Here is a 12,216-nt window from a genome sequence, read left to right on the forward strand (position 1 = left end):
TTATTGAGTTATGCTTGCCTTTGAAAGCATATCAGTCAGTAAAAAAATCCGTTTATTTTTTTTTTTAAATTCTGTAGCAATTATTGAAAACATTTCAGGTCGATCTGAAGGCTTGTTTGGGCTTAGTTTTGCCTAACCAACACTGGCTGCCTCATTGTCGTCTGGGAAAAGTGAGGCTGGTGATGTTTTTCATGGGCCACACCCACATTTTTGTGGTCACAGTACTATGGTACTGTATGATACTGGCTGCTTGGCAAATTTGTAAACAACCTCTGTAACAATTTATTACTGCATAGCCTAAAAATTAATTAATATTAATTTTTAAGGTTGAGCAATGTTACTTAATTAAAAATTTTCACAGATTTGCAACCAATTCCAAAATGTATTAGACTAATATGGAGGTATAAATATTTCATGGATAAAATTTTCACTGTTAACTCCCAAAACCTTGAAATCAGCAAAAAATTTTCTCTTCAAATATTTAGGCTATACGGTATGTATGACAAGCTAATCTGCCAAAGTTGTATAGTCTTGCTAAACTTTAGTAACCATTGTATATAAAAGTTTTTCTACACTAAAACATGGATTTGTTATCACTGTAATGGTAATCTGAAACCATCAACTACAGTATGCATAATGAAAACAGCAAAGCTGTGAAAAAATGGTGCAGCAATGCTAGTTTCAAGTATTAAAAGGTGGTGGACTTAGATATCACATCATTTCCAAACTAGCGCTTGTTGGTTGTTCTGTAGGCTGTTTGAATCACTTATTTTGTTTTTGTTTAAGCAAGGCTAGCAAGCAGTGCCAAGCACAAAAATTGGCCTTTTACCTATTTGGGTCTGGTTTTTCATTAAGTGAAATATCAAAACCAGGCAGCTGTTATAATTGTAATACTGGTTGAATACAAAACCAATTTTGTGACATTTAAAATATTATTTGGGCTTTCTGGCCAAACATATCACCCCAAAACCAGCCTCAGAATACCTTCAAGGCATCTTGGCAGTATTGGTGAGGTATAAACAAGCCCAAAAGTGTCTACAGAGTGGCCAAAATGCTTCCGTTGGGTTACTACAGATTTTTTTGTTTGGCAGAATTTTCTACTGACTGACTGACTGACTGATTGACTGACTAACTGCCTGATGCCTGCAGACAAGCATAACTCGACAACCACTAAGGCTACGGACCTGATTTTTCACTGTTAGATGTTGCTTCAGCCCAATATGTGCTTTTTGGCATACCGCTGTACATACAGTGTACAACACATACTCACTTGTGTCCTCCTTTGTTTCCCATTTATCTTTGCTGACAGTGCAATGTGTCTATGTGCAGCAGTATTGCATATAATGGAATCATCCACGTTTTCTGTTGGATTGATTTCAAAGGTCCATCTCATAGTTCTCTTAGTTTGTAACGCTGTGTAATGGGCTGAATGTAGCTGAAAATGAAGGCATTTTGCTTTTCAGTAATAAATGATAACTGGGGTACTGGATCATTAATTTAATGGCATTCTTGGCATGTTCTTCCTTTGATGTGGTATGTGTGGGCTCATAAGCCACACAATAATGTTACAGAAAATGTAAACAAATAAGTAGAAGGAAAAGTTGGATTAGAGATAAACGAAAAAAAAGTACTGAATAGCTAAAAAGTAGTGAACAAGAGAGGTGGACATTTAATCCCTAATTCTAGATTGAAGCATAGGAAGTAAATGTCCACTAGTATATCTGCATGTATAGGCAACCTCCCCTTGTTTCACTACTGTTTATTTTATCCTTAATCCAACATTAAGATTCCAATTAATTTACTTTCTGCTTGTAGTTTATTAGAGATTTTTCAAAAACTGTACAAATCTACAGTTATTTATCTTATTCATATCACAGAAAATTGGATAAAGTGCTGTAATATAATTCACCATATTTAAAGTGAATTGGTGAAAGCTTGTGCAAGTTAAGTTTTTCTCAATTGGATAAAACATGAAGAAAATAAGACAAACTTTTAAGGCACACATCACAATAATGAATAGGTACATCAGCTCAAATTTGGTTCCATACTGAGGGAGTTTCCCTTGCAAATATATTAGGTTATGGATGCATGAAAATGGCAATTTGGTTTCTGTACAAAGTATCTGTCTGTTGGGAATCTTCCTTGGCACATGGCACACTATCATGTGACTACATACTCACTGTATATATGCAACTGGATTTGCAAAATGGTACCCTTTTCACACACAAAATTTGACTCATCTTTCTATCTTTGAAGCTTCATAACTTTTTGATCATGGCATATTGTATAATTGCCTGAAATTTCCCTGAAAAAAGCTACAGTATCAGGCTACATTTTGATACTAAGCGAAAGTTAATCAGTGTAAGGAGTCAATTAGTGTTACATCATTTAGTTTGCTGGTATGTAAACTGTGTGGAAAGGTACTGTTTCGCAAATCTGGTCACATATAAAACATACCAATTGTTATTGAAGTTGGTTCACTGCTTCCTTGACTATTTACAGCTGCAATAATCACAGTATAAGAAATGTTTGATTGGTAGATCAAAAAATTGGACAAATAAGCCACTTCTTCTCTGACAGTTTTAGATGTTAAGTTTCCTTTTGTTAAAATAGTCACGTTGTAATGTGTAATTTCAGTCACAGAACAATTGATCTCTGGTACCTAAATTATCACACATAAGAATGATACATGCTATTGTGTTCTTAAGCTTACTTTCCAGGTGATCTTAATGTCATCATTTTCAGTTTCAGCAGTAATATCAACAACAGCTGGAGGAGCTGTGTGGCAAATACAAAGTTCTGCACATACATATACTGTACATGGTACACATACATGTAATACAAGCAATGTATAGTACCAGACACATACGATATGAAGGTGAAGTCTTGATAGTAGTCTGCCTTGCTGTGAACCGATGTTTCGAGTATCTGAGATCAACTGTGACATCATATGATGTGTTACTGTTTAGATTATTAAAAGTGAAATTATTATTACTAGCACTGAATCTGTAAGTAATAGATGATGATGATGATGATATTGTTACTGACTGTGACAAAACTCCACAACCTGGATGAACATGTGTATCCCATGAAATAGATAATGATGTTGCACAAATTTTATTAACTACAATGTGTCCAATTGATGGTATATCTACAGTATAGCACAGATAAATGTTTAATTTCATGACTTAAACAATAAGTTCTTACCAACTACTGTCAAAGTGCCTACACTACTCTTAACAATCAGAAGTTGAGCTGATCCATTTACAACCTCAATAAAGGTAAACACACACTGATATGATGATTGATTGTGAGTCTCATCCACTGGACTAACTACTAGTTTACTATTAGGAGAACTTGTTGTGTTTACATCACCAAATTGCCACATAAGTCCATCATGTTTATTATCAACAATATCACCTCCATCAATGGTGACATTACTAATAACCCTGCCATCACTACTTCTTGTGACAATTATCCAGTCTGGTGTAGTTGTTATAGCGCTGGCTCCCTCAAATCCACACATACTCTCTGCCATATCATTCATACATACTGTAGTGTCTTGTGGACCATTAGTGATAGTGAATTCTGAAATGCACACAAACTCAAGTATGCACAGTAAGTTGTATACATGATGACCAATTCTGCAAATCTGAGGAGCTTTAAAAATTATGACAGTCATTGTATTACTATAATCTTACATAACATTTTGATAGGACTGTACTGGTTCCACTTTTTACTGATATTTCAAGTGGCAACTACTTACCTTAGAAGTTTCTGCAAGTAAAAGTAAGTACCTTAATTAGCTACATATACTTCATCACTGCACGCATTTATTTGTAATGTACACCATACGTAACTCATCCATATATCAATTTATTTGTTTATTTGCGTAGTAGTTCATGGTATTTCTGTACAAGTTTTAGCACAATAATGGACAATTCACTGTAATGAGCTCATTAAGTGACTGACTGTACAAGACTCACTAGAAGTACAAACCAGTTCAGTTGTTAGTGCAGTAGTCTTCTATGCTCTACTATGGCCTGAGAAGAAGTCTAGATAATGGTTGTTACAAAAATAAATACTCTAATAAAACACTCATGAAGAACTGCTAGCCTGATTGCTCTATTAGAGTTATTGACGGTTCTATTAGAGTAAATCAATTTTTTTCTTGGATTGTATTTTCACAGAGAATTTCAGCATAAAAGAATAACTTTATCTGTTAATACTAGCATTTTGCTTGGTGCTTTCAAGCATTTATTGTGTTTGTGAATAGGCTTGTATAAACAATGTCATTTTCATCCGGCACACTTGATAACTGGTACCTGTGCGGCAATACATTCACCAATTCCAATACCTCATGTAAACAGCAGTATCAACCCTATACCAATGCAATACTAGAATTGGTGCAGCCCTACATTTTGATAATGCATGCAAGTGTACTTTTGCACACTTTGCATGCATGTATTTGGTGTCAAATATTCCAATAATAGCAAGAACAAGGAAAACATAATTAGGAATTTAAGTTTAGGGGATCACAGTGAATAATAAGTAGTGGAATAAAGGAGCTCGAGGTTACCTACACTTGCAGATGTACTAGTAGATATTTATATAATCCTTATACCATGCACTGTACATATACTTCAGTCTATGGTCACATCTGGATTAGGAATTAAATGTCCACTATTACCTGTGACTCCATTAATTATTTGACTACTTTTTATTTCTACGATCCCTATTATTTTGTTCTGTTAAAATAAGTGCTATAGAGGTACTATTTCTGACTGGAGCAGTTTTAGGCACTTTTAGGTGCTTCCATAACACTTCAGGTTTTACAGTGTGCTTAAATTCCTAGCACTTGTTGAAATTGTTTCCTTATTGCAACAACTGGTGAACCCACACATATCACAAAAAAAAGAATAACACTGGAAACACCATAAAATTAATTTTGCATCAGAATACGAAATGAAGAGGCCATTATGTTTCATATTCAGCTTTGTTCAGCCCATTATGTTTCAAACAAAGAACAGTATGAGCGTCTCTGCAACCAATCCAGTCACTATGCAGATTTTCTTTGCCAGGGGTCATTTAAGTATTACCTACAGATAACATTACTTTTGGGATCAAACTTTTATCCACTGATTGTTCTATTAGAATATCTACAACAATTACAATGGTTGGTCGGGTCCGAGCAACAACTTTTGGCTTTATGCTAGCATATGCTTAATACGTCTCATAGCACCTATTATGCTGCTCAAAATTTATTATGCTGCTCAAAATTATTGTATGCTAGCATAACCAGTAGATGCCTAAAACATTATGTACTGTACTTACCCAATCCAGAAAGTGAATGAGTGCATATAGCTAAAGCAATCATCATAAATAAAATAAAACAACTGAAATCTCCCATTGTATAGCTAGATGCCGTTAAACCTGCAGAAAATAGAACCTAATTACAGATTATATAAATTGATCTATTAAATAATACTATCTCAAATTATCTGCTTATGAGTGACTTCCCTCATAACCTCTAACTGTACACAGATGTATGATTTACTATACTGTGCAATAATCAACATAGTTTACAATACAATGCTCACAGTTGCATGGTTTTAATATACTCCAGAAGTCCAAGCCTATCTGTGAAAAACAACCATTGCATAATGGTACCTGAGGCAGGCCTCAGAAAGGTAATAATGGCTTTACAGGAAACATTAGTGGCAATGAGACAGCTACAGTACCTACCTGCACATAGGCAATTCTAAGGGGGGCATGGTCCCCCCTGCTGAAAAATAACTTTAAAATTTTCAGCCAAACAACTGTTACAATAGTTATGCCAGCTGATCACTATACTTGGCCCCCCTGTAGGCCAGGTCTAGAATCACCACTATATAATGGCATTGACCAATACTGTATCAAATAGTAAAATTAATATTGTACTGGGGAGAGTTTAACTTATGGACAAAATTAATTAGTTAGCTTGAAGTTCTCATCCACCAATATAATAAATAGCAGTGACAGAGGACAGTGCCTCACTACAGCAGCCATGGGGCTAACCATAATGGCGAATAATGGATAATTAAGGAATGCCAACTTGCTTGATTATATCACTGATAGTCTCGCTGTTATTAATGTTCAGTCATTCAGTATGTTGATCGTAGCTACTTCTGAAGTATTATCATGCATCCAACAAAGTGACTGTAGGAGTCATACCATTACTTTACAGTGCAGCCACTGCATAGGCGGTGGGGACGGGGGGGGGGGCGACACTGTTTGCAAGAAAAAAGATCGAGATACTCTAATAGAACAGTCAGGATCTGGATACTCTAATAGTGCAGTTACAGTATTCAGAGAAGCAGTGTAGCAAGCTACTTAGTACGTATGTGTAATTATAAATAAGGAGAATATAATTGGTGGAGAGCAGCTATAGTCAGCAGGCTTCAGCAGGCCTTTTTTTGGTCCTTCAACTTACAGCTGGCCTGGCCTCTCACTCTTTGGCCTGCTCCACCGCCCCTGAGCCACTGCACTAGCTAACTAGTTAGCCACCTCTGAAAACCACTAAATTACATTCTTGTTTTTAAGCTAGCTATGTGCAGTTTATAGTTATTATAGCTAGCGATCATAATACATGCAATATACTGTACCTTCTCGTACCGAGTCACTATGAAGAGTTGATTTCAGTGTTTCTGCTGATAAGCCGTACAATCCGTATTCTATTATAGTGTTAAATGCCAACTGCTTTATACTGCAGTGCGAGTTCGGAACGCCTTTACATGTTTGCCTTAATTATTCTAAATGACGTCATAGGATTAGATTCTAAGTTTCCAAATTTTTCGTGGAATTGCTATCTCTCTGTCCACAGTACAAAAAAAACTATTCAGCGTCTGTTGAGGTTGCCATCCTGATCAGACGGCATTAAGATTCTCAGAGTCAGGACCAGATCAAGGCGGTTCGGCTTGTCATTATTAGCTACCAGTTCGAAAAAATTCAAGCGCCTGCTGTAAATTGCACACAGACACTGACATAACTAATTATGGTTTTGCTCTTCTGGATAACTAAAAAGACATTTTGACAAAACAAACATAGATAAGGAGATGTGTTAGGTTGCAATTGGCATCAAGCAATATTGAAATGTGTGACTGGCTCATGAGCTTGCCATAGTGAGCCCTACAGTAGCTCATGCTGGATCTTAATTGCTATAGGTCACTCAGTACTGCCAGCTACCTACTTCCTTAGGTATACGTATTAGTTTACAACGCATATATGCATTCTAAGCTTGAGGCATATGGTATACATGGTAATCTATCTCTATGGCTAACTAATTTTCTTGTTAACCGTCTTCAAAGAGTGGTGGTAAATGGATGTCTGTCTGATTGGATCAGTGTCCTGAGTGGAGTACCTCAAGGTTCGGTCCTAGGACCATTGTTATATTATATGTCAATGATATTCTAGACCTTATTGAGAGCAATGTGAAGATGTTTGCAGATGATACCAAGATATACTCTGTCATCAAAAGTTTTGACGATAGTCTTAAACTGCAGCATGACATTGATAGGTTGATGCAATGGTCTAGTATTTGGTTGCTTAGGTTCAATGCTCGAAATGTAAGGTTTTGCAATTTAGTAACTTGATTCCTGTATCATACACCATGAGAAACCGTACTTTGAATGTGTCAACTGACTAGGAAATAGTGAATGAAGAAAAGGATCTTGGTGTGTGGTGTACAAGTGACTTGAAGCCATCTTTGCATTGTCAAAAAGCTGCGGTTAAGGCCTCACAGGTTCTTGGCCTTATTAGAAGATTCTTTAAGATCAATTCTGTTGAAATGTTTATTTTTTATATAAGATGTACGTTTGGCCTCATCTGGAATATTGTGAACAAAATGTGTACCAGGACTTTCCCATCTTCCATACGAAAGTCGTCTAGAAAAATGTAATCTCTATTCTCTATTTTGTAGACGCCAAAGAGGAGATATGATTGAAACATACAACATTTAATACTTTATCGATACTATGATATAGAGCCATCCACTTTCTTCACCTTAAACATCCAATCTTCCACCAGGGGCCACTCTCTTAAGTTATTCAAGGAATGATCAAGATTACTTATTAGATATACCTTTTTTCAAACAAAATTGTCGGAACTCTCTACCTGACACTATAATTTCAGCACATACAGTAGCAACATTCAAAGAGCGACTTGATGATTATTGGTAAAAATCAAGATATGGGCACACTCAAAGGCCTGTGGCCTAGCCTGGCAATATTCATTGCCTAGGCATCTCATCTCAGCCCATTACATAATAATAATAATAATAATAATAATAAGTATGTAAATCAAGCAGAACCTATATAATACTATACATAAAGGACAGGGAACCTACAGTGTATAGCTATACAGTATGTGGATGACAAAAAAGTCTGATCTATATAAATATAATTATTATGTTGTTGATACAATATGGAATATGTGACCGGGCCTGCAAAAATAGGGCATGTGGGCACATGATTTTTGCCTACTTTTTTAAACTTTCAACACTCATAACGTTTTGTACCATTATGCTATAGCATTGCAATTTTCAGCTCTTAGTAAACATTTAAGTGGCATCATGCTGCAAGTTACAGAATGAAACAATATCTTTCCAGTACTGAGATATGACCTGTAGAGCGATGGGATGTAGTTTGTGCCCACATGCCCTGTTTTCGCAGGCCCGGTCACATATTAAGAAAGTTAAACTAATGGTCATGCAGAGAATGTTATGTTAGTAAGCTGATGTATTACATTAACAGTGTTTTTTTAAACAACTCCAAAGGCCTAGAAGGAATGACTTAAACACAGAAAAGAAAGAAAACTTTGAGTTGCTTTTAATTTGGTATGCAATGCTGCACAGTCCTGTACATTTTATACTGCATGTAAGTGTTACAATGTGTTCTCAGGTACAAGTATTAAGTGGTATAACTGTACATGTAGTCACCAAACAATAATCATACTGTTTAGTCAAATATTACCACTAACATATTACAAAACATACACTCTTCTCTGTATGCCAGTAAGTGTTATTTATAGTCTCACTTTATACACATCTATCAAAGTCTCCACTGTTTCTTTATAATAAATTTTGTACTTGGTTACATAACATGTACATAACACTGTATTATATAAAATGGCAATACAGTAGTCCCACAATTATTCAAACTTTCTGTTATCCAAGCTGTAAAGTGACTGTTCTATTAGAGCATTTTGCCTAAATTGTATGTTCTTATAGAGTATTCTAACTGAGCTCTGTATATAAATGTGCAGGCTTTGTTAATTCGAACTTTCCTATTATCCAAACACACCTGGGACCCAATGAATTCAGATAATGGAGGGGCACCACTGTACATGTACACCTCTTACAAATGTGTGAACCTACACCTACTTACATACTGCCGGTATGTGTGTGCCTTATTCCCAGTAACTCCTTACAAGCCATGTGTATTGTATTGCTAAATGGATTATATAAAGACTGCAATGACAATTGTACTGTGTATGTATACAATTACCATAGAATATGTATCAACATTGAGTGTAACCATAGTTGAAAATGAATTCTTTTAATTTGTCTGAGTTGGATACATGACATGGTGTAGTGAAACTGTTATAGATGTCTGTGCATGGTAATTAGAAGGAAAACCATTGGGATGATAAAGCTTCAGCTTGTCTGGTGAATGCAATAGTATGCAGAGAAATTTCCTTTTCTGTCAGCTATTGCCATTGTTTATAGTCACTGCTGTAGATATATCAGTCTTCCAATTTTTAAAATCTTACTTTAATTTATTATACACAGTGCAAGTTTTAGCTGTTGATATTTATAATGCTACTACAGTATGTAACTATATAGTTTAAACACATAAAGTACGTCTGTTCTCTACACGTGCGGTCGTTCTGCAAATTGATAGCAAAGACTTTCTACTCTGAAATTGAGTTGTTGTTTTATGAGTCATAGAAAGGTCAATGTCATCTCTCATATTTTGGTCCATGCTTCATCAGACTAAATAAATTAATTTGCATCAATATGTGTCATACAAAATTATGATTAAAGGAGGTTTTCCCATGCAAGCGAAGTGACATACATTAGTTGACCTAGCACTTTTGATAATGTTTGGAACTGAGCTATTACTACAATTTAAAGATAGATCTTTGTAAAGAGGTGGTCCTTGTAATGAAGCAGTCTGTGTGTAAAGAGGTGATCTTGTAAAAGGTGGTCCTGTAAAGAAGTCATCTTTGTAAAGAGGTGGTCCTTGTAAAGAAGCAGTCTGTGTGTAAAGAGGTGGTCTTGTAAAGAAGTCATCTTTGTAAAGAAGTGGCTTTGTAAAAAGCTTATAATGAGGTCTTAGCTATACTTGTGACTTAATTGCAATGTAGTCTGTGCAGAGGTGGTCTTTGTTGCAAGGTGATCTTTAAGAGGTGGCCACTAAGAGAAAGTTTTACTCATGTTTATGATGATTTGAACATTTACATTTTCCGTTTCCAGTTTCCATTTTCATTTCCCAATATTATAATGTTTACGTATGTACTACATAGTGTGCAGATTTTGTATACATTACTTTGTGTTGTAGAACTATCTAGTCATGTTCTGTACCTACAGGTTTTACCTTGTTACAACTCAGTTTGGTTAGATATCTATGTATGTATATCATGTGTAGTAGATACAAGTGTACATGTAGTATAATAGTATTCATTGAATGTCATGGCCATTAGACAGGATGGTTTCTAATCAGTTAATATACATAATGTTACAGTAGTATATAACTATGCCAACACATTACTGATCTATACTGTACATGTCTACTACATTTACAGTGAATTATATTTAGCACCAGATGCACTCATATAATAGCCAATACAAGTCATGTGTTTGCGCTTTCATAATTTGCATGTTGGAAGATATTCTATATCCTCTTTGAGCCATTATACAATGTAACGTGTATGGTTCTGGTCATAATCATCTATAAGACTTGTTACTGTACTGAGGTGATTCCTAATTGTGTAAGTGTTGTGATCTTCGCAATAATAATACAATAAACTTAAATGAAACCATGTTGCTGGAGTTAGTGAACACTTATTTAACCATGTGCTATGGATTCTGTTGGCACATTATCACAAGTTGTTGGTCTGTGAAAATTAGTCAGGGACTTCTAATAACTGTTAGCTAGTCACTATGAGTTATTTCCATATGCACTTTAGCTTGTGTAGGTTCAAAGTATCATGTTCTAATCAGGTAGTTAGGTGGCATTGTGCAAACTTGAAATATCCTTCCACCCTCGATCCTTATAACATTTACATTGTGTATACACTATAGGTACATACAACAAACAGAAACTGAAAACTGTGCCATTAGTTGTTTTTGAATGCCCCAACAAGCAGCCATCACGTGCACAAAAATTATTTTACAGTAGATAATTGGTATGTTGGTATGATTAGTATTCATCAAGTTTAAAGAAGGTGTTTACTGTTACCCAAGTACATTAACATTAAAGTTATCATTATCTACTTATGGTGAATAATTTGACTTTATGGGCGCCTGCAAAATAGGGTATGTGGGCACAAACTTCATCCCATCTGATCACATAAAAGGTAGTACTAGAATTAAATATTTTTACATTCTGTATCTTGTATTCTACATTAAAGCTAACTAAATCTTTAATAGTAATAAAATACATGGCATAGCTTCATGATATACAAAGTTATGGATCATTAAAGTAAACATATTTTGAAGTATCTGCCCACATGTCCTATTTTTGCATGCAGGACTGATATTACCATTAAGTCTACACAATAGTCTGCTATACTTGTTAATAATATTATATGCCTACAATATTGATTTATGTGTATAAGGTAACCACAAGACTAGTTTGCAGTAGCTATACACTTAGTCTAGCTGGTAGTAAAAACACATACATGGATACACACCAACAACTATGTGTAATATAGCCACTGGGCTGTAGTTAATATCAAATGATTGTACGTATATACTGTATGTCATCAGTTGCAGGTGCATCATTTCATGACTTGACTAATGTGAACACAGAACTTTAGCTCTTCATGTTGACATGTTCAGCACTTATAACTATCCCGAGCGTTTTCTGTAAGTGCATGTGCTTGTAGTACCATAGCTGATAAACATGTTGTTTTCTGTTTGTGTGGGGAAAAGATATAATGTTTGAAGCCATAAGT

At 35.3% G+C, this 12,216-nt stretch overlaps 1 protein-coding gene and 1 long non-coding RNA gene across 2 annotated transcripts in view; both read right to left on the reverse strand.

The window, feature by feature from the left end:
• The window catches only part of LOC136237829 (receptor-type tyrosine-protein phosphatase H-like), a 161,474-nt gene that overhangs the window by 53,655 nt on the left and 95,603 nt on the right, over window positions 1–12,216 (reverse strand). The window lies entirely within an intron of this gene.
• LOC136251240 (uncharacterized) lies at window positions 3,241–6,768 on the reverse strand. Its single transcript, XR_010698982.1, has 3 exons — window positions 6,655–6,768; window positions 5,335–5,433; window positions 3,241–3,588 (listed from the first exon to the last, which is right to left on the reverse strand). It is a non-coding gene; the product is annotated as an uncharacterized lncRNA (long non-coding RNA).

The sequence above is a fragment of the Dysidea avara genome, chromosome 1 (assembly GCF_963678975.1).
Source record: "Dysidea avara chromosome 1, odDysAvar1.4, whole genome shotgun sequence".
NCBI lineage: Eukaryota > Metazoa > Porifera > Demospongiae > Dictyoceratida > Dysideidae > Dysidea > Dysidea avara.